The sequence below is a fragment of the Euprymna scolopes genome, chromosome 7 (genome assembly GCF_053919585.1).
Source record: "Euprymna scolopes isolate OS-2025 chromosome 7, ASM5391958v1, whole genome shotgun sequence".
Classification (NCBI taxonomy): domain Eukaryota; kingdom Metazoa; phylum Mollusca; class Cephalopoda; order Sepiida; family Sepiolidae; genus Euprymna; species Euprymna scolopes.
The window spans coordinates 161,126,740-161,150,231 of NC_136488.1; the positions used below are offsets into that span (position 1 = coordinate 161,126,740).

The 23,492-nt window shown below is 31.9% G+C and overlaps 1 protein-coding gene across 4 annotated transcripts in view; it reads left to right on the top strand.

Annotated features, from left to right (window-relative positions):
- The window catches only part of LOC145280217 (adenomatous polyposis coli protein-like), a 306,855-nt gene that overhangs the window by 65,368 nt on the left and 217,995 nt on the right, over positions 1–23,492 (top strand). For all 4 annotated transcript variants that reach the window (XM_080132000.1, XM_080131999.1, XM_080132002.1 and 1 more), the window contains one exon: positions 13,332–13,406. The gene's annotated coding sequence lies outside the window, so the exon portion shown is untranslated. The remainder of the gene's footprint in view (positions 1–13,331; positions 13,407–23,492) is intronic.

The window sequence follows — 23,492 nt, forward strand, 5'->3', positions numbered from 1 at the left end:
AAACGTTTTTCTTTTTTTTTTTTAATTTTTAAATTTTTTATTTCCATACTTTGTGGACCAGGCGCGAACGCAGACCCCACAATTTTAATGAACCACCGTTCTGCCAGATCAAACATACCCATTCCTGTGTCTTAATACATCTATCATTATATGTAATCAGTTTTTTAAAATAGTCAACCATATAGGAGCCTATTCGTGACCACACACGCACACACACACACACGCACACACACACATTCAGCTTATATATAAAGTAGTAGCGTTTGTGTGTGTACAACTCTCCTAAAGCCTACGCCACTGGACCGATCATGACCAAACCTAGCATGATAATGATCCCTCACCTACAGATGGCGCACATCATTTTTCAAGGTCAAGGTCATAGCATATATATCCCACACCATTGAACTGATCATGACTAAAGCTGACATGATGATGGTCTCTGACTTAGGGATGGTGCACATTTTTTAAGGCCAAGGCCAAATGTGAAGGTTGGGATTGGGACTTTGCTAGTAATAAATAAAATAAACGTAATTAAAAGAAAATACGCATAGTAATAGATTAAGTAAAGGAATGAAGTGTTCACATTCAGTAACAGTTTACTTCCGGATAGTTTCAAAACCGGAAGTCGCTTGGATCAGTAAATACGCTAAATCCTCACTTCTAATGGTTTATATATTTTTTTTAAAAATCGGAACTGTATTGAATAAGGCAGACCTTCTATAGCTATTAGGTGTGATGATCGTTCTTTTCAAAATTCTAACAACTTTTTGCAGATCAGATTGTGAGACAAGTGTTTAACAATGGTATAAAAAGTTTATTGAAAATAAATTATTTGTAGATAGATAAAATAAAGGAAAAAAACATTTTCATAAAAACGTTGAATTAATGAGAAATTGTTTTGAAAGTGAAAATCTGTTTTAAGAGAGAAACACAGTAACCAATATGGCAGATAATCATAATGTGTATCGTTGATAGTTGTGCTACAGTTCATATGCAATATGGTTTGCACTCGATAGTTTGCAAAGAAAACTAACATAAAAAACATTTATTTTATTCAAATTAAAACAACGTTTCTATTGAACTCTCATTCTTGACGTTATTCTCGCGTTACCGACGCACAGTTCAAACATTTCAAAATACAACCACCAGATACAACGCGCGGCTCTATACAAAGACTTCTTGCTCCAAATTTACAACATGGCAAGGAAGAAGAGAAAAAAGAAACAAAACAACACACTGAAGATGGAGTCTACCTCCAAAATATATTTGTGATAAATTTCAAACAAGTAAAATATTTGTTTATTTTCCTAATATTACGTTGTGATTTGGTTTCAAGAGCACTTGGTCCATATTTTATAAAAACATTGCTTATATATATATACACTAGCAGTTCAACCCGGTTTTGTTCAGGCCCTATATACTGTTAATAACTTGCCCTACATGTGAATACACTTTATGTAAGATTTTAAATGTTTAGACCAAAATTTGTCTGAGTAATTTCGTAGAAACCACAAAGATCAATGTTTTTAAAACTTTAACCCCTTAACATTTATTATTTTGGTCTCAAATCAAAATACAAAGTTTTACCCATGTCCACGTTACCTACATCTAAAATTTCAAGTGTTTAGAACCAAAATTGGCGGAGGAATTTGATAGAATCTGCAAACGTCAACTCTTTCAACTTTGACCTTTTGGCAGCGAAATTTTCGTCCCAAAACTGATTAAAATGTTTGCCGCATGTCTGAATACCTGTTATGTTTAAATTTCAAATGTTTAGACCCAAAATTGGCTGAGTAGTTTTAGACACCGCAAAGGTCAAATCTTTTGAACTTTGACCCCTTAGCAGCTAAAATTTTTGATCCAAACCAATTAAAAAGTTTGCCCTATCTCTGAATACTCTTTATGTCAAATTTCAAATATGTAGACCAGAAATTGGCTGAGTAATTTTGTAGAGACTGCAGAGATAAAAATTTTTTTTAAAACTTTAACCCCAATTTTGACCTTAACATTTATTGTTTTGGGCTCAATTCAAATTAAAAAGTTTGATCCATGTCCAAGTAACCTACATTTAAAATTTCAAGTGTTTAGACCCAAATTGGCAGAGGAGTTTGGTAGAGTTTTCAAAGGTCAAATCGTTGAACTTTGACCCCTTGACAGCCAAATTTCTGTCCGAAAACCGATTAAAAAGATTTTCCCAAATCTCGAATCTCTAGACCGAAAATTGGCAGTTATTTGGTCGGGAAATATACACACACACACACACACACACACACACACACACATTTTCACTTTTATATATATATATATATATATATATATATATATATAATTACAGTATTGAGAACTGAACATATTCAGATATCATTTTTTGGGGAAATATTTCCTAAATGCTCAGGGGAAAGCATTGTTCCCTTTCACTAGTGTGATGACCCTCCTCCTCCGTATGGGGAGCATTTGTATTTATAAAATATAATTTATAATTACAAAATATATGTTCATTCATGGGAAGTTGTTTTACTGTATCACAGCTCTTTAGTATAACTAAAAAATGGTTTGGTGCCTCTAAAAATCTAATGCATTTTCAGCATTCAAACATTATACCAACAAAGCTATCAGTTGCATGCAAATGGAATGTATTATACAGTGTAATATAATAATTCTCCAAGTTCCAAATATCAAGTTTTCTCAGTTGATTACTCTTCAAACGGTATCCATTACAATATTGTTTCATATTGTGACTAACAAGTCTGCAAAATTATGTTTTTGCTGCATATTTAGTCACGTACTCATCAGATGTTTAATTTAAAAAACTTATAAAAACACAATTTTGGACAACTTATATGGTTCACTTTTTTCTAAATTTATAAAATTTATAAAAAAAATTTTTTTTTTTTTCATTATAAAACACTTTATTTGTGAGAGACTTTTTTAACATCTATTACGATTGATATATACAAACCGAGTACGTTTCAAGTAAATAATTAATATATATATATATATATAATATTTACAATTATGAGGCTACTTGTGTTCTATTATTTTGCAAAAAAAAAAAAAAAAAAAAAAAAATATCTTAGTCAAAGTGGGAGCTAGTTATCTTTACCAGAGAACTCAACTAAATTTATTTACGTTGCCGATAGTTGTATTAAATTATACTTATGGAAAATATGCTACACAAAATTTTTTGCATTTCATCTGAGTGAAAGGAAAATATTTCTGTGTAGCTTTCTTGTCATAAGTATAATTTCATGTAACTACTAAACTATCTTTATGTATTGACCACAGCTGAGGTAATATATATATATATATATATATATATATATATAATCTAGGTTTATAATCTTCCTGACTCTTTTGTTTACGTGATTACTGTTTTTATAATACCAACATATTTTTTTCTCTAGTCGTGCAAAGCCTTTGGTGCGATCAATATCTTAAGTAAATAATCTCCACTGGTTTCAACTGGTTATCTGGTTTAATCCTTATTATTTGAATAGATTATATATAAGCAAAGTTTACATCAAGAATACATTGACCTTGACGAAATTATTATATTACATTTCTATTTCATAAGTTTTTTTTTTTTTTATTCCTCTTTTGCCTCTTTTTTTTTTTTTTTTTTTTTTTTTTTTGTAAAATGCTGAAATTAGAAATAAAATCATTGAATCAGTAATGTTGAATTTGATTGGTCTTTATGTAAGGTTCCTGTAATCTAATATATAAATGGCTACATATCTGACTGTCTGTCTGTCTCCATATTTTCAAACTCTATCTTCTCCGAAGCTAAAAGTCGCAGAGCAGCGCTAGGAGCCTCAAATGATTGGAATTTTTATAGGCTCTTCTTTTATGGGTCTTTAGCCAGTTAAAATAGTTTTTAAGGGGGTTAAAAATGGGTCAAAATTGAAAAAATCGTTGTACATTTTGTACATTCGTGTATTTAAAATTTTTAATCAGTTCATATTCGTGTCACGTTGGTAACGTCACTAGCTTTGAATGCTACAGTTTCAGTTTCGATACTAGCTGATGGCATACAAATATTTTTTTTTTTTTTTTTTTTCACCTTTAAAATCGTGACTATAATAATATATACGAAATCTGGACAGATTAAAATATCATATTTAAGCGTATTTTACAACCGGGCAAAGTCCCCCCCCCCCCCCCGCTAGTGAAATCTAAATCTTGCTAATTTTGGTTTTGTTATAAAAGCATCATCAATTTGACATGCAATAGATTCAGTATATAAAAAAAAGTTGAGGATGCAACAATGAAATATTAATATTCTTCTGTATTAATTATTTTGAATCATAAGTATATAATAATATAATCATATATGATAATAATAGAATCACATATAATAATATAATCACATATAATAATATAATCATATATAATAATATAATCATATATAATAATATAATCATATATAATATAATCATATATAATAATATAATATAATCATATAATCATATATAATATAATAATATAATCATATATAATATAATAATCATATATAATATAATAATCATATATAATAATATAATCATATATAAATCACATATAATCAGTACACGGCACAACCACGTTGACACACTAGTTCTCGTAAGATCACCAAAGTTAAGCAACGATAAGCCTGGGCAGTGTGCCAGATGGATAACTATTTGGGAACTCGAGGCACTGTATTTGCTCTCCACCTACCTTGACATTGTTTCCAGTCGTCCTGGATTTATATATCCTTGCAACCAAAATAAAAACAAAAATTTTTTTTTTTTAAGTGCCGACTCAGGATAGGTGTGATTGAATATTGTGCAACTCTTGCCACAATAATTTTACGTGCAGGTACCCTTCAGTGGGCATCCATAGTCTGACAAAACTGAACGGAGCCGGTATTTAAAAAAAAAACATTTTTTTTTTTAATAAAATTTTTATTTTTAATCAGCTTTAACCCAATTTGATTACCTAAATGTTTTCTTCACCTAACTGTCAAGATCAACCGTATTAAATGAGTCCTCATTTCTCATCCAAACCTTATTATTCCAACTTCTAAACAACACTAACAGCCTTGGCCGCATAACACATTTTGTTTAAATTTATGCAAGTTTTACCTTTATTGTTATTACTACAACACCACAATGTTGTCCTGGGTATGACTTTAAAACACATCCAATGATGAGACCCTATTTGGGGGCTGTGGGGAATGTGGAGTTGTCCCTTCGTTACCATTTCACCCAGGTCTACTTTGACCCAGTGTGTACCTGTAAGGGCATCTGGTGCTACCAAATCAAGCTCTCCAAAGATACTGGTTTCTTGACCAAAAATGCATAAAACATTACAAGTGACTGGTGACAGCCTGTGAATTTAATATTCCCTTGATACTTGCTCCTTTGGAGGAATCTGGTTCAACCCGCCCAGGGTGAATGCTGTACAACAAACATTTCATAAAACTACAATTTTCAGAAAATTCTTGAAAAAGAAACGTCTGTAACCGATATATTAACAACAATCAAAATATTATATATGGGAATGAATCCACCACCACCAATAAATAAAAACATTTCTAAAATTGTTCTAATTCCTTATTGCAAATGGATAAAGATAAAATGTTAAGTAATAATCAATTCTAAATGACAGTCTTCAGTGCAAGCGATACTAAAAATGTAATTCAGAATTATTTGAAATGTCTACCCTGTCACAGAATTAGAACAATCTACTAATATTGGTTAAATAAAGGATTGATCATATTATTTGGATTCCTTGAACTACTGAGTATTATTTTCACAATGTTTTGGTTGATGTAACTTTCAACCTTCTTCAGATTTATTTTGTTAAACTCTGGAAATCTTTCTGTCAAACTCTGGAATTAATCCTCATCTCATAACTTGAGAAATATAAAAGATTAAATTTGAAATTCCATAAAGATTCCAAAGATCACACCTGGAAAAGGTTGCAGGTTACATCCGTCGAAATGTGAGAATAACATGCAAGATAAGAACGGTACTCCAAATAATTTACTGACTTCAAAAATCTTCACTGAGAAAGCCTTCTACTCTAATAATTGTTTCTCTATGACTGCTAGAAATTGGAATCCCCGCCCCCTGCTTTCTGCTTCCTTGACTGTATTAAATCACAAAAATGTAAATGTAATGTGAACAGACAGCTTGTTGCTAAACTCTCCACAGTCGCCTGTTAGACGTGATTCCAAATAGTAGCCCTTTACGTTTCAAATGACAAACAATATACCTTATTTGAAGCGAAAAAGAGTTTAAAAAAAAAAAAGAATTGAAAATAATAAATTTAAAAAAAAAAAAAAAAAAAAAAACAATTGAGTTTTTTTATCTTCGAGTGGAGAATTGTAAGGAAAAACGCCCCCCCCCCCAAAAAAAACACTTATTTTCTTTGCTACTAAATATATATTTTTTCTCCAGATCTATCTTTAAACAGTTTAACAGTGGATGCTTTCATGCTTTTTTTTTTCTTTCTTTCTTTACTCGAGGCTCTTTTGAAAACGATACAAAAATGGTTAATCTTTATGAGGAGGCCACTCTTTATTGGTCGAGTAGGACATCCACTTACATAGAACATAGACTTCTCGAGTTCAAATCTTATCAATGTTTAATGAGTTGCTATTCTTGGGAAAAATAAATGCTTTCATTTCTCATATGAATAACGACATTTTGAAGCTTCTTTTGTGTTTAAGGAGTTCATGAATGGCCTATATAAAGGATGCTGTCATGACCTATGGGATCAGGTGTGTTTAGTTGAAATTCTCTTGGGAAAGGTATGAGCCCACAATTGGTGTCTACTTAATAATATACCATTTTCATTTAAAATATTTAAATTTGATAATTAAATAGTCCAAAAAGTGTTGATCTGTCATAAAATAAACAAACCAAACTATTATTGGATTTATTTATTCAAATAATTTGTTTTTCTATTTTCCTCTTTCCTTTTAGCAGCTTTGGCAGAATCCTTAATGTAATTTTTCCAACTCGTGTGACTTTTGGATAATAGGCTAATGATTTTGAATGATTAACTCCCGGGTAGGGTGCTATTAGTTCTCTTTTCTCTTTTTTAACATAAACGTTTTGATTAAAAATGTGAGAATTATGAATATTGGATGGAAATTAACACAAGTAAAAAAAAAAAAAAAAAAAAAAAAAAATGACTTCGATACCATCAGTAAGAATCAAAACGGAAACACTTAGTGCTCAAGCCTTAGTTGCTACCGTTTGAGCTATGGTCAAATGGATAAGAAAACGTTAAAATTTAACCGACTGTATATTTGTGCATGCATACAAAAGTACTTTAAGTCGAATTACCCCTATCAAGTTCCAATTTTTTTTTTTTAAATTTTGATCCCATAACAGCTATTTTCACCAACTTAAAAATCAAATTGAATTTGTTCCACGGCTCTAAATCCCGTATATATTAAATTTCAAGTTTGTAGATAAAAAAATTGACAGGAATTTAGTAGACTGTTCCTTATACAGAAAAACAAGGTCAGACATATATATATACATGCTAGCAAACTGCCCAGTATTGCCTAATCATAAAACATGCTTAAATATGATACTTTAATTCCTGCAGATTTCATATTATTATAGTCAATTACCCAATATATATAATGATGAAATCTGTTTTGGATGGAATTTGGACCTGTGGAATAAATTCGATTTGTTTTTTTAGCTGGTAAAAAAAAAAAAAAAAATGGCTTGGGTGCAATCAGAAACAAAAACATTTAGCATTCCAACCTTAATTGTTACCATTTAAGCTATCAACAGATAAGAAAATGGTAAAAATTAAGCAACTTTAAACTATTAATCTATATTTGCACATGTGCTGAAGTAACTGGTTTAATTGACTGCTAGCAAGTTCAATTTTTTTTTTCAACATTGACCCCTTAGCAGCTATTTTTACCAGCTAAAAAACCAAATCGAATTTGTTCCACAGGTCCAAATTCCATCCAAAACAGATTTCATCATTACAGAATTATCAGTGTGGAGATAACTATTCTGCAGGTTTCACAATTTGAACCCAGGATGCGATTTGCTTTTTTAACTCAAATCTAAATATTTTAATTACCACAACTTGGAGAACAACTCTGCAGATTGAAGAGAAATAAAGTTTGTTTTCTCAAGCGAACATATAATAAACTGCCATATAACATTCATTGAATCCAATTGGTCAGAACTTGCATTTAGATGCTTATTTTTATTTCTCTACTAACAGGGCCCATTAACCGGCGTTGCCCGGTGGAATATTTCAGATTTGCATTAAATAACATCTATAGTCATTCGACACAAAATAAGTTATATTCTCTGCATTTCAATTTTTTTCTTAAGATCTTTTGAGCCTTAAATTTTATATTTTCCAAAATCCAAATGATTTAATGGATTTTGATCAAAATTGGAATAAGGATTCTAGACATCAGATTTAGTAGGATCATATCTTAATTTTGATCTCTTTAAGGGGAATATAAAAGTGGTTCAAAACTGTTCTGGTAGTGTGGCACACAGATTCTAGCATCTTAATATATAAAGGTGTTAATTTTGTTTTATTTGCATGCTATGGAGATGTTCACTATGAATCTTCCCTTGTGCTTATTTGTAAATAGATGCGTTTTTTGGTTCCTTTCCAAAATGATGTAGATATATATCTCCAGGGAATTATCTGCAGTAAGGTGTCAGTATCAGCAGGAGAAAAAAAAAAACAGGATTGATGTGTGCCTTTTATATCTGAATAAATCCTACCCTTCCAAGCTATCAATTTCATGCTAGCTCTGGCTGGTCGTATTAAAAGCACTCTACAATGGAAAATTATCAGCTATCAACCATTGCGTGGCCTAATGGACAAGCAATCTGGAATCTACCATATCCAATTAGATGTAGTCGTTTGGTTGTGGGCCTCTCCGTTTTACCTTAGTTTTGCTTTCATTTGTCAGTGGCTTTCTTTCTTTCTTTAATTATAGTCCACAGACAGATTCGCTGGGTTACAAGACCTCATCTGCTAAACTCTTTCTCATATATACGAGAGGTAATATATCTTAATAGTCATCCAGCGTTGTTGTTGCATATACTAATATCAGTATTAATGTTAGGATTTTTCTTCTATCTATATAAGGGAGGTAATAATATTTGAACAAGAAGATTGAAGATAACTCTCTCTCTCTCTCTCTCTCTCTCTCCCCCCCCTCTTCATATTCCAATTACCTTGTGCTGGCTGACCTTATTTTGTCTCTCACCATGGAAACAATCAATAATCCTAGGCAGGAGAGACTTAACAAAGGCTGGGATTTTCCACTAAATTGTTGCAACTCTCTTTCTCTTGCTCATTCTATTTCTATACATACACCCTCCAGTTTTAAATTCTTATCACAGGAATAAAACTAGGGGGATGGCCTTAAGGCATTAATGTAACAAATACAGTATTCACCTTATTGTTCCTATTTATAAGCCTCCCACGAGGGCAGAGTTAGACACAAGGTCGTTTTTTGTTTGTTACTGGGTAAAAAAAAAAAAATAGTTTTTTGTTTATTGGATAATATACAATTTCACAGTTAAAAACAACTTCATAGTAACCAGTTTCTTCTTGGATATTCAATATATTTTATTAAGTAAATTGAAAAAAATAATAATCAAAGTCTACTGCCTTCTATAGGGTTTGAACTCTCCACCTTTAGATTGAAACTTTTGTGTTTACTCACACACCTCTACTACATACATTCTTGTTGCTTATGTCTTCATATGACGTCTTAAATAAAGTACTTGACTTTTTTTTTATCCATATATATAGTCTAAGCAGATTTGAAACTCTGTATATGATTTCCTCCTTTTGCATTATTTTCCTAAAATATTTTCTCACAAAAAAAAAAGTTTTACTGCTTTTATTTTATTTTACAATTAATCATGAATTTTATGCGTATCAATTTATGAATTAACTAGCAAGGTGACCCGACGTTGCCCACAATTGAATGATGATCAACGAATGTTTCACACTCTCATAATTTTTTTGTAATCGAAATTCATTAAATAACCTATTTTTCAATCAAATCGATTGATTGCCTGCTCTAGTTGGCGACCCATCTCTATGCACCTGAAGGAAGCTTCACATATCTCTAGCAGTGACTAAGTTCACAATATATTGTAGTCTACATTGCAGAGATGTAGACATGTAGAGAACCTACTGTTGATTTATAAAATTAATTTTTATATATAATGGCGTGCATTACAGTTTAAAATGCAAAAGTCAAGTATCATGGTTCAATTGTGCTCTAAACAGAAACATTTATTTCGAACGCGCCCTTATCATATCAAAGAACCTACTGTTGATTTTTATAGATCTGGCATTACTAGTTGTGCAGTGATAATGGTTTGAATTTAAGTTTAAAATGAAAAGGTAAACTATCATTGTGAAATTGTGCTTTAAACAGAAACATTCATTGCGAACACGCTCCTGTCATATCAATGAAACTACTGTTGATTTTATATGTTGGACCTCTCGGCTTGCGTGGTAATAAAATTTCTCAAATGCACTCGTGATGTTAGGCTATGTAAGGTGTTAAGTTTGGTCAAAATCGCCTGTCCCTTCTTTTATCAAATTATTTCGATCATCAATCCTTATCAAAGACATTCTGACATAACACCTATCTAAGAACACTGTCAAGCACATAAAGTATCTTAGTGTGAAATTTCATAAAAATTAACCCAGCCGTTTTCGAGTCCATAGCGAACAAACTCAGACACACAAAGTTCATTTTATATAATAGAGATATGGCGATCGAAAATAATCATTGAAGAATGTATAGTTATTTACGTTATGACTATCACACATCAAAAAGATTTTTATGAACATCATTTTTTGAAGCAACATAACCTGTGTGATATTTTACGAAGTTTTTTCTTTGTTGATGATTCGTTATTTTTCTAAATTTTTGAGATGAGGATTATTCCGACTACTGTTTTTATTTTAACTGTTATTTTTACATCATTTTGGCCAATGTAACTTTCAACTAGTCTCTCCCTCTTGTGCAGGGTCCAAAAAAAGGGTCTCCAATCTAATAGGCCCAACTTTGTTAATTAGGCTCCAACCCCTGTGCCTGTTTTACAAATATTTTAATGGAATGTGCTCTGATGAACTCATTGCACTTGTGCCCCCTCAACGTACATATCACCAATAAACCTGCTTAGCAACAAAACCTCGCTCCTTCACTGTTGAGATCCATAAATGCCAAAAAGTTTTCTATTCTAATAGTTTCTTCCTTCAAACAGCTAGACTTTGGAATTCCTTTCCTGCTACCTGCTTCCCTTTCTCTACTGATATGCAGAAGTTTAAATGTAACGTAAACCAACATCTTGTTAATCTTTCCTAGGCAAGGTTCCAAATAGTAGCCCCTTACGTCCAATTGGCGATATGCCTTGTTAAGGGTGAACGCGAGTAAAAAAAATAGAAAGAAAAAAAACTCCGCTTAGCAACAAAATCACACCTCTTCATTGTTGAGGTCTCTAAATGCCAGAAAGCTTTTCTACTTTTAATAGCTTCTTCCTTCGAATAGCTAGACTTTGGAAATCCCTTCCTGCTACCTGCTTCCCTGACTGTACTAATATGCAGAAGTTCAAATGTAACAAACCAAGATCTTGGTTATTTTTCTTAGCCATGGTCCCAACTAGTAGCCCCTTACATCTAAGTGGCGATATATCTTGTTTGGGCTGAGATTGAGTGTAAAAAAAAAAAAACTTTCTTCAGGTGTATTCTGTCAAACTCTGAAATCTGTATTGAATTTTGAATGGAACCCTTTATTTAATCCACAGGGTTAGGCATACTTTTGTTCCATATCATTCAAGATGTGAACAATAATTTGAATAATCCAAATAATTCTTTGTTTTGGTAAGAGTAACCAAACTTTTGGGATCATTCTGTATATTAATGTTAGTTTATTAACAAATTGGGAATATTTTGTTTCTTAAAAAAAAAAATGACAGAATAACCTAACCAACTAAAAACCGTGGATGTTCAGTTAAGAAAAAATGTATATATAAAGCATTAATCCTATTACTTTAGAATTTCAGAAATCATAAAAATTTTAAACCAGTGTTTTGAGGGTTTTTAGAGCCCCTCCCTTTCTTTCTTTTCATTTTTTTTGTTTTTCATTTAAAAATTTTTTTTTTTTTCCCTGTTTTTTTTTTTCATTTTCCTTTTTTTTCATTTTCCTTTTTTTTCATTTTCCTTTTTTTTCATTTTCCTTTTTTTTCATTTTCCTTTTTTTTTTCATTTTCCTTTTTTTCATTTTCCTTTTTTTTCATTTTCCTTTTTTTCATTTTCCTTTTTTTTCATTTTCCTTTTTTTTTTCATTTTCCTTTTTTTTCATTTTCCTTTTTTTTCATTTTCCTTTTTTTTCATTTTCCTTTTTTTTCATTTTCCTTTTTTTTCATTTTCCTTTTTTTTCATTTTCCTTTTTTTTCATTTTCCTTTTTTTTCATTTTCCTTTTTTTTCATTTTCCTTTTTTTTCATTTTCCTTTTTTTTCATTTTCCTTTTTTTTCATTTTCCTTTTTTTTTTCATTTTCCTTTTTTTTTCATTTTCCTTTTTTTTTCATTTTCCTTTTTTTTCATTTTCCTTTTTTTTCATTTTCCTTTTTTTTCATTTTCCTTTTTTTTTTCGGTTTTCCTTTTTTTTTTTTTTCGGTTTTCCTTTTTTTTTCGGTTTTCCTTTTTTTTTCGGTTTTCCTTTTTTTTTTCGGTTTTCCTTTTTTTTTTCGGTTTTCCTTTTTTTTTTCGGTTTTCCTTTTTTTTTTTTCGGTTTTCCTTTTTTTTTTTTCGGTTTTCCTTTTTTTTTTTTTCGGTTTTCCTTTTTTTTTTTTTCGGTTTTCCTTTTTTTTTTTTTTTTCGGTTTTCCTTTTTTTTTTTTTTTTTTTTTTTTTTCTTCGGTTTTCCTTTTTTTTTTTTTTCATGTTTTTCTTCTAAGTTTTATATTCCCTTTTCTAAAATCTGTAAACAATAAGTTGCTCTTGATAGTAACATATTTTGAAAGAAAATTAGTACACCATTGGATAATTTTGGTTCAAATTGAAATTCCATCAATCTGTCTAAAAAGATATGTTTTAGAAGTGAAAAAAAAAAATGATTAAAGATTTTATTAACTGTTATAGCATTTTATTTTGTAATTAATCGTGCATTTTTCTCCTCATCAACTTCCAAATTAATATGGAGATCCAAAACATGCACCAACGAATGCATACAAAATTTATATACTTCATTAGAATTGTTCTGTTATTATAGAACGAGGTTTAATGTCAGCTGATTTGATATCTAACATCTATTCTTTTCTGTTTATCCTAGAATTGCTTCCAATCATATTGGATTTATCCTTGCCATTCTACTCGAGGAATATCAGATCAAGAAAAGTGCTGTTGGGTAAGTTTTTCTTTCCTTATCACATAAGCAGTATACATCCTGCAATTGTAGGGAGACCATTGGAAAAAAAATCTAACTTCTGATCCAATCTGTTTAACTAGTAATAATAAAGCCAGCCATCCAACCAGCACTGCCGCAGCCGAGATTGACCTCACTACACCAGTTTGTCGTATAATTTAAGTCTTGTCGATAGCTCAGTACTTGATGCTTTGCCAGGGCTATCAAGGGTCTTATCGTGATGTCATCACTAAATGCCTACCACGGCTTAAGAGTCCTATCTACCCTTGAGAGAAGGATAGACCATGCCAGTTTCTCAACCTGGTATTTTTACCTTGCAGTACATACAGTGCCTCACCTTCCCAAATGGTCACCCATGTGGTACTGGCCAAGCTCAACGTTGCTTAACTTCAGTGATTTGGCAAGAACTGATGTGTCAACGTGATTGTGCCATATATAATAATATATATATATATATATATATATATAAAAGTGTATCTGACTTCACTCTTCCAGTATTCATCTGTTTGGCAACAGGGAGAAAGGACAATTCTTTAATATGACTCCATGTTAGATACAGCTTACAATCACTTCAAAATAAAAACTAATCCCCAAAAGTTCTAAATTGTTGAAGTAATACACGCTTGTTTGCCAAAGTTGTCTCAGTCTTGCTAGCCTGTACATGGCTCTACGGACGAATTTATCTTTAGTTGACCTTTGACAATTAAATATTTTCGTTTACTAGCCAAATAGCAAAGCTACTAGCCAAACCCACATGATTTTTAGAATGTGACATCTTCGTTCCGTGACGAGTATGTACACCATAAAGATTTTTCTGTGTTTTTTTTTTAATAAGTGTGATTCTAAATATACTCCGATTTTATGTTGATATTTGAAGGTATAAACATTCGAATTTCTTCAGATATTTTTTAAACAGTCTTCATTAAAAAAAAAAAAAGAAGGTATATTGTTCTATTAAACTTTTATTGTTTAAATAATTTAACTTTGTTTTATAAAAAAAAAAAAAAGTTGAAAAGATATTTTTCACTCAGTAAAGAGTTTTGTAAGATTTTCACTGAAAGAAATGCAATCGCCAAAAGATAAGCGTTTCATTATTTCTAGTCACCACTTTGAAAAATCACTTGCAAATGTGACTGTTCCCCTCGCAATGTAGAGCCCTGCCGTACCAAACAATACTAGAGGAACAGGAAATAAACCAATATAAAACGTGTCCTGGAGGATTCTGTTTATTCACTTTCATGACCCTGTCACACATTGAACCGCTCTGTATGAACATCGCTTTTGTGGCACAAAATATGACGGTGCCATGACCTGTGTGATGTTTTACAAAGATGTGCTTCATTGTTGATTGTGATTCTCTTTTTGTAGGTGTAACCAAATTTTGGGATCATTCTGTACATTAATTTTTGTTAATGTAACTTTATTAGAAAATTTGAAATATTTTGTTTCTTAAAAAAATTAAGCAAAAAAAACAAAAAAAAACAATCAAACCCACTCAAAAAAAACAAAAAAACAGTGCGTATCCAGTTTCAAGCATTTAATTTACTACTTTGGAATGTCAAAAATCATAAAAATTCCAGATTTTTTTTTTCCTCCCAAAGATAGTTGATACTTATGTCTGCTTGGAGTTGGGTCTTAGGCTTCTTGGTTTTAGTTTCCTTCCCTTATCTAGAAACTTGAAAAAAAAAAAATAGTTGAGTTTGTTTGTAATATATATTTAAAAAATGTTAGCATGCCAGTACATAAATCTGGCTTCAGCTAGAAACTCTGTCAATCAGGCTCCCATTATAAACTGTTAAACTTACACTCTTCATAATGAATTTAAATCTGAAAACTTGTATTCTTTATTATAAAGCTAGCATGGGTACCTGACGTTGCCCGAGTGTTTGTAGGTGTTTGTTGAGCAAAAGAAAAAAAAAGTTGTAGTAAGCAGGCAGGCTCGAACCCGTACCACAAAGGAGGAAAAGAAAGTGAAAAAAAAAAAAAAAAACTGACGTCTTTGCTGTTGCGCCCATCGCCAAACCGGAGGTGACGTAGGTTTAAATTAAGGCTAGACAATCGAAAAGAGGTGATGACTTTCGAAAATATTGGTGGAAAAAGCTACCCCTCTCTATAGAAAGGTGCCCAGTTGAGGGTGAAGGAATTAATGTTTTTGCCCAATTTTTCAATATTTGTCATCCAAAGGGTCGAACTTCAAAATGATACCTTGTGAAAATCCGTCGCCCCTGTCGAAAGGTTTTATGAAACATACATACATACATACATACATACATACATTTAAACAGACAGGTGAGATTTATATTATGGATATTACCTATTATATATAAAAAAAAAAAAAAAAAAGAAATTGTCAATTGATGCCCTCCTCTTTAATCTTAGATTGGGCATGGGAAGTGTAGATATGAATATAGAATTACTCTCAGCAGATTCTTCAGGATCCCCCCCCCCCTCCATCCCCGACAAAGGAGGGATTGAGCCTTGTAATTCACTCCTGTTCGTTTGTTTGCACTTTTCTCAATAACCACATCTTAGTTTTTTTGTTTTTTGAATTTTGCACAAACATTAGTCATGGTGAAAGTAAATTTTTGCTAGAACAGATTTTCTGGGATAACTCTGGTTAATTCCCTAGGGGCTATTATAGGGGTAAAATCGCCCTAAAATCATTCGTCCATTCATTTGTTTGCACTTTTCATAATAATCACACCGTGGATTTAAAAAATATTTTGCATAACCATTAGCCATGGTGAAAATAAATTTTTCATTCATGAAGGGGGGGGGGGTGATTGCATGCTCAGCTTATTTTTTAAAAGAAAATTAACTGAGCAACCTTGAATTTTAAACAAAAAAGGAGGGGAAAAACATTCTATAATTGAAAAAATAAAGTTATGGATGATTGAAGGAAAATTAGTTTTGTATTACTAATCAATGAGAAGGGTATTTTTTACCCCCCCCCCCCCATTCCCTCAACTTTTTAAAAATGGCTACTGTCATCTCTGAAGGGGGGGTTGAGAATCTTTTTTCTTTCTTTCTTTTTTTTTTTTTATTTAACTTCTAATATCAAAATTTTATTTGTTTTATTTATTGCAGTGATGGAGATCTTTTTAACATTTGGGAAAGTTCTTTCTATTTTGTTTTTTTTACTGAAGCTTAACTTAATTCTTAATGATAGCAATTATCTAATCTTCTTTATGGTATGGCCCGAAGCTCACCAGTTTAAAACTAATCTTAAATGACTGATTTTCCTTAATTCCACCTAATGTAACAACAACGATGGGAATTTTTACTTATAGGAGCCTATTACTCATTATAAAATGTCCTGTTTTGTTTATCTCTGCTATTTGGCTGATTTCCAAATACATTTGCGAGTATATCTTAGTTTTCGAAATGAATAAAGCGGGGGGGGGGAGAATAGAACAAAAATGAAGAGAAGGTAGGGAAACTATTTTGACACATTTTTAACATAAAAAAAAAAATAATGTGTTGCCAGTGTTTGCATTTAATTTGTATTTAAACCATAAAATTACATCAGAAAACAGCTGGTCTCAGAGATACTTAAGTTTGAATGGGTCTTTAGGATTAACCATCTTAATGTTTATATGGTAGTTTTGTAAAGTCCTGTGAGGTAATTGTTTTATTTTAATTCTTTTAAATTTATCTAATTGCATTATATATATGTGCTAGCAGAGAGACCCGACGTTGCCGGGAATTGAATGATCAACAAATATTTCACATTCCTATGTTTTTATTGTCATCGAAATCCGTGAAATCGCCCGCGAGGAAGCTTCACATGCCTCCATGCAGTAACTTAGCCCAAAATATGTTGTTCTACATTGCCCTCTGGAGAACCTACTGTTTCTTTTATAAAATTATTTTATATAAACTTTTTTCCAATTAACGAAAAAAAAATTAAGGAAAATTATGTGCAGGTATTGAACCTACAGACCACACCATGCAAAAAACAAAAAAAATCACATAAATTTTCAAGTCTTATAAAATTCTTTGCAGTTAATGTAAAAAAAAATTACCACGTCATTTAAAAAAAAAAAAAAAAAAAAAAAAACCTCTATCAATTTACCCACAGTAGAATTTTCACAGCCCGTTGTCCTATCATTGTTGCTAAGCGACGACATGAAAAAATGGCTTTACCGATGATAGAAAAATCAAAATAACGGTTTCGATTATTGGTAATTATCGGGGGGGGGGGTATTCTGAGACAAAACTTAGATCACTCTCAGACTTACACACGGAAGTTTTGTAAATTTTTAAGAAAATCTGTTCAGCCGTTTCGGAGTCTATAAGGAACTCTCTCTCTCTCTCTCTCACACACAAAGTTGCATTTATATAATTGTAGATATATGTAAAATGGGTTGAGATTCCAGTGAGAGAAAAATGTATGTTTAAATCAGTGGGGGGGGGGAATCACTAACAATTATGTTTTTATGTACTTGTTTTATTATTTGATATTTTCATTTTTCAAATTATTGAAATAATTTTAATGCCTTCTGAACGATCTTATGTCTTTAAGTGTCCTCTTTAGAAATTTCATAAAAAATAATTTTAGAAAAGCCATTTGGGGGAATAAATGCTTTTCCCAAAGAGTAAAAATATTTAAAGTCTAATTTGAAAATGTTCACAGACACAGCATATATAGTGTGATAGTCAGATGAGGCCAAATCAGGAGACTAAGGTGTCATGACCAACTAGTTCAAAGCCAATCATGCACTGCAATCCGTGAAACAAAGAACTTTACAGTATTGACTTGATGAAATAAGACAAACCTGTGTTTTCCTTGGTAATTGGTCTTGGTAGTCTTTTATAACTGCACCAATAAGTTAGTATCATATTCTCCATTAATGGTTTAGCCCCCTCCGCCCTTTTTATTTTTTTTTTAGTTAATAAATACCCTGAAAAAAATAATTCCATCTCCCCTGCAGATGAAATAACCTTGGCCTTTTTTGAAGCCGATGAGGGGTGTTTCCACTGTAGATTGCTTCTTCATCTTTGATCAACCTGGTACGGTTTTTTTTTTTTCAGGTGTTACTTAGCAGGAAATGTATTCATGCCAAGTTTGTTGTGCAGAATATTCTCAACTCTCTTTCTCCTTCGATAATGGTATTGTCTAATTTATGGTTGCTCACCTTTTTATCCATTATCATCAGTGGTTAACTCAGCAATGGTAATTGATGATTTCTCATTTCCTAATGAAGATGCAACCACTTTTGTTCACCTGGAATCTTTCACTTTATAATAAACAGGAATGTGAGACCTCCACTTTTTTTCGTGGAATACTGTTCCTTTTTTTGGGGGGGGGTTGTTTGTTTTTATAAGCAAAGACTGATTTCTATTGAATTGTTAAAACTTTACATGGTATTTTTTATTATTTGGCTTGATTCACAATGCTCCTCTTCTTGTACTCTCCCATACCAGTTGGGAAATTGGTGAGGAGCCATGCTCCCACCCCCACCCCCTAAGGTTGAAAAATCTGTCTAGATTTCAGCCATTTTTATCATTGGCCACTCACATCCTTGAAAAAGACTAATGTGAATTTATATATGTATATATAATTATTTCCACAGTCAAGCAGTGTCGCACCTCACAAGAGCCATGACAGCCAACAAACGAAAAGTTTAAGACACGAGTTTTGCCCTCATTTTGACTTGTCAGTTAAACACGAGTCTCTTGCATGTGAGGCGAGTATAATAAGTATATAATTGTATTATCTCTCACATTCTAAAAATTATATATGTATTAGCAAGGAGATACGATGTTGCCCAGAATTGAATAATGATCCATGAATTTTTCAACCTCCCATATTTTTATTGCCCTCGAAATCGGTGAAATCATCCATTTTTCAATTAGATCAGTTGATTGCCTGCTCTAGTTGGGGACCCATCGTGGTGCACCAGGAGGAAGCGTCACATGCCTCCCCATAGTGAATTAGTCCACAATACATTGTAGTCTACATTGCACTGTAGAGAACCTACTGTTAATTTTATATAATTAATTTTATATATACTGGCTTGAATTTAAGTTTAAATTCCAAAAGTCAAATATTCTTCAATTGTGCTCTAAACAGCATTTCGAACGTGCCTCTGTCATATCAAAGAACCTACTGTTGATTTTTATATGTTGGGCCTTTTGGCTTGTGTGGTAATAAAATTTCTTAAATGCACTTGTAATGTTAGGCTGTGTAAGATGTTAACGTTGGTCAAGATCGCCTGTTCCTTCTTTCAGTAGATTATTTCGATTGCCGATTATAATTGAAAATATTCCATTATAAAACCTTTCTAAGAACATTGCCAGGCACATAAAGTATCTTTTTGTGAAATTTCATAAAAATCGACCTAGCCATTTTCGAATCCATAGGGAACTCTCACTCACACACACACACACAGTTCCTTTTATATAATAGATAGATATAGATATATCCGCCCTATGACACAAAGTTAGCAAAACTATTTCAAGTGGTGAAAGGAACTGAGAAAGCAAATAGCGAGCCAAACAAACCTGCTTTCTGAAATGAAGAATTTGGAAAGAAATTCTTCCCTCTAAAGTCAGGTGTGTGTGTGTGTGTTGTTTTTTGTTTTTTATGAGTGGGGTGGGTGAGTCATCAGAATTGATAATAATTTATGTGTGTGAAATTAAATTACTTGCATAATGCTATGAATTTCTATCAACATTAAGTACAAACACTGGTGAAGCATAATTGTTTCCTATCATTTTTGACAGTGGGTGTACACTAGTTTATAATAGTTATTCACAAAAACAAACCTGATCCATCCATTCCATCTGGAAGGTTCACACTAGTTTATTAATAAGAATTGAAATAATGCATGTATAATTTCCACACTCTTCCATCACCCTACATGGTGAACTCCCTAAGAACCTTTCAACCCCCCAACCGTATATAAATAATGTGTTGTATTAAATGACCATGAATTTCCTGTAGATCCAAACCCAACTAAAGATGGTGGATGCATTGACTTTATGAAGTCACTTGAGCATCTCAGCAGATTCTATTATTAAAGCAAAGGTAGGAGCAAGATAGGTAGTTCTCTTTGATTATTTTAGCATGGAGATAATTTCCGTTTGCTAAAATTCTTTTGCCAAAGTTTGGGTCAAATAATGTTTCTTAGAGTTCCTTCCCTTGAACTGCTAGACTTTAGAATCCCACCCCCTCTATCCTGCTTCCACAGATTGTACTGACATGCAGAAGTTTACATATAAAGTGAGCAGATATCTTGCTACTCAAATCCCTACTTTGTACCCCTGTAGATATGGTTCCTAATTTAAAGAAGCCCATGTCGTTGTGAGTAAGAAAATGGATATCATCAGTTTAACATCCATTTATTCATGCTGGCATATGGTGGATGGCTTTAAGAAATTGGCTTCCATTTTTATCTCAAATCTATCGTTATCATTTCCTTCCTTGTTTTCTTTGACTTTCCCCTACCAACTGACCCTGCTACCTCAACTGTTTTACATCTACTAACCCAATGTGATTATACTATGAAAGTCTCCTGTTCTGCACACATCTCCCAATACTGTCCAAATTTAATCTTGCTCTGAGGTCATCAGATCTAAGCCTGTCTTTAAGACTTTTACATTACACGTTTTATTTCTCTCCATGCAACATATATCCTCAACCCTCACTAATCAAGTTTTGCTTCCCTACATCATTACACATGTACATGATAGACTATTTCGTTGGTCAACATTGGTATCACTGCTGGTTATTAATGGTAAAATTTCTTGAATTTATTTTATTGACCCTCTAACATTTACAATTTACACAAGTACCGACACTTTCCCAAACTTCAATGGTATTACTAAGATGGTAAAACTTCTTAACACCTTCAATAAACTCAATAAATTTTCTCGGCATCTTTCATCCGTTTCCATTCTTTTACAATTCTTGCATATAAACTGGTTATCTTTTCTCAACCTACCTGTAATTCTACTGTACTAAAAAAATGTCTGAAAGTTTGGGGGTTTTTTTTGGGGGGGGGGGGCTGATAAACAACAAATTTAGTCAGATTTATTTTGTGATAAATTATTTATCAAAAAAGAAAAAAAAAAATGGTTTAACATCATTAAAAGATGTCTGTGTTTCTTATCATTTGACATTCACTTGAAGTAAAATTCTTTTCTCCCTTATGTCTCGTGTCACTCAGGATAGTACAAAGTTCATTTGATAATTCAAAATGTCAGGGTTTTTTTCTTCTGTCCTCACAGCATGTAAGATTTTTTTTTTTTCTTAAAAAAAATAAGTAAAATAAGTAGGCCCCACGGTGATGGTGGGGTTAAATGTACTGTTTTTAATGTAATTGATAATGTAAAGGTTTTTTTTTTTTTAGTGAGGTCACTTTGATTTGAATATAATCTTTCTCACATATTGAGTGCGTGTGTATTTTTTTTTTTTTTAGACTGGATAGAATTTAAGAATCTATTTCTAATCATTAGGCTTCAAAAAATTAATGCTATAAATTATTTGTAGGATTATCCATTGTTGCCTGGTATAGTTGAAAAGAAAACGAATAAAAAAGTATTTTTGTTTAAAACGTCTGTCATGTTTTTGTTTGTTTTTTTTTTTTTTTTTGTTTTTTTTTTTGTTTTTTATTTAACACCTCTTTAACTATTTCCACTGCTTAAATATTTATTAAAAGTAATCAACAAAGTATGGAATAAGGACCAGCCAATTTAAAAAAAGGGATAGATTTCAGTCAACACTGATTTAACCGTCACTTGGACATATTCAAGCGTATTTTCACGATCAAGAGTGCATTTTTATATATTTTTACACAATTAATAATTCTAATTAAAATATCAGTCCAAAGATTAATTAAAATCTTTGGACTGATATTTTTATTAGAATTATTATTATTATTAATAATAATAATAATAATAATATATTTATTCGCAACCAAGATTGATTCTTTACAGAGTCTAAACTTTAGACTCTAAAGTAATCAACAGCCAACTGTTTGACCTAGTTTGTTGGACATTTACTGCTAAAGATGAAATTATTTATTTTATTTATTTATTTATTTTATTTTGTTTTGAGAAGGCACTAAGTTAGTCCTTGGTAACCTTGTATGACAGTATTTTATTTTTTTCTATCATAAGGAACCTTATGTGTTTTCATCCTCAATCTATGATACCGGCTTACCTTTTATTGTTCTTACTTTTAGATTTTTATACGACATTGGGTATTATTACCCCTCCTTTCGAGGGGGGGGGGCGTGATTATTGCCTCTTAGTAAGGGAGTGTTGATGGAACTAAATCCATTACACAATTTTGATTTTAGAAAATGCTGAAAATTTAAGGCTTTAAGCTTAGGGGGTCTTAAGAAAAAACTGAAGTGCATGGTCTTGAATTGGAAGCCCTGTTTAATTTTAGAAGAGTTTCGGATGGGTAGCTATTCTACACAAGAAGAATTTTCAGTGGCTAGCTGTTCTGTACAGGTTCTGGACTTTATAATTTTGCAAACAAGGAGCTAAAAGAACCTTTTTGTGTTGACACGAAAAAAATCATGTACTGGAATGCTAAAAGATTAAATTTTTATAGAGCAATTCTGGTTTCTGATTGGTTACTAGCAAAACGTGGCTTAATTTGATTCATCAGTTCCTATCGGCAGCGTTTATAAATAGAATCTTCCAACTTTCAGGGCTCATACTCCCATTATATATTAAAAATATTGCAATATCTGGAATTTTGCTTAATTGGCATCTAATGAATATCAATCAAATTTAATGCAAATCTGAAATTTTCAAATGAGAAGATTGTATTATGGAATGGAATCGGCACTAACCCTATGCAGGTTTAACTGGCTTCCTCCATAGGAGGAAGTTCCATGGGAGTACGAAATTCACAAGCGGCCCCCAGTCGCATGTATATCTCCATTAGGGAAGATTATGTCGTTAGGTTTTTGCAACTTTTGTAGGGGGGGGGGTGACATCCTCCTACATACAGCGCCTAGAATTCCCAAATTGGTCACCCATTTAAGTAATGACCGGACTCAATGTTGCTTAACTTACGGTGATCTGACGAAAACCGGTGTCAACATT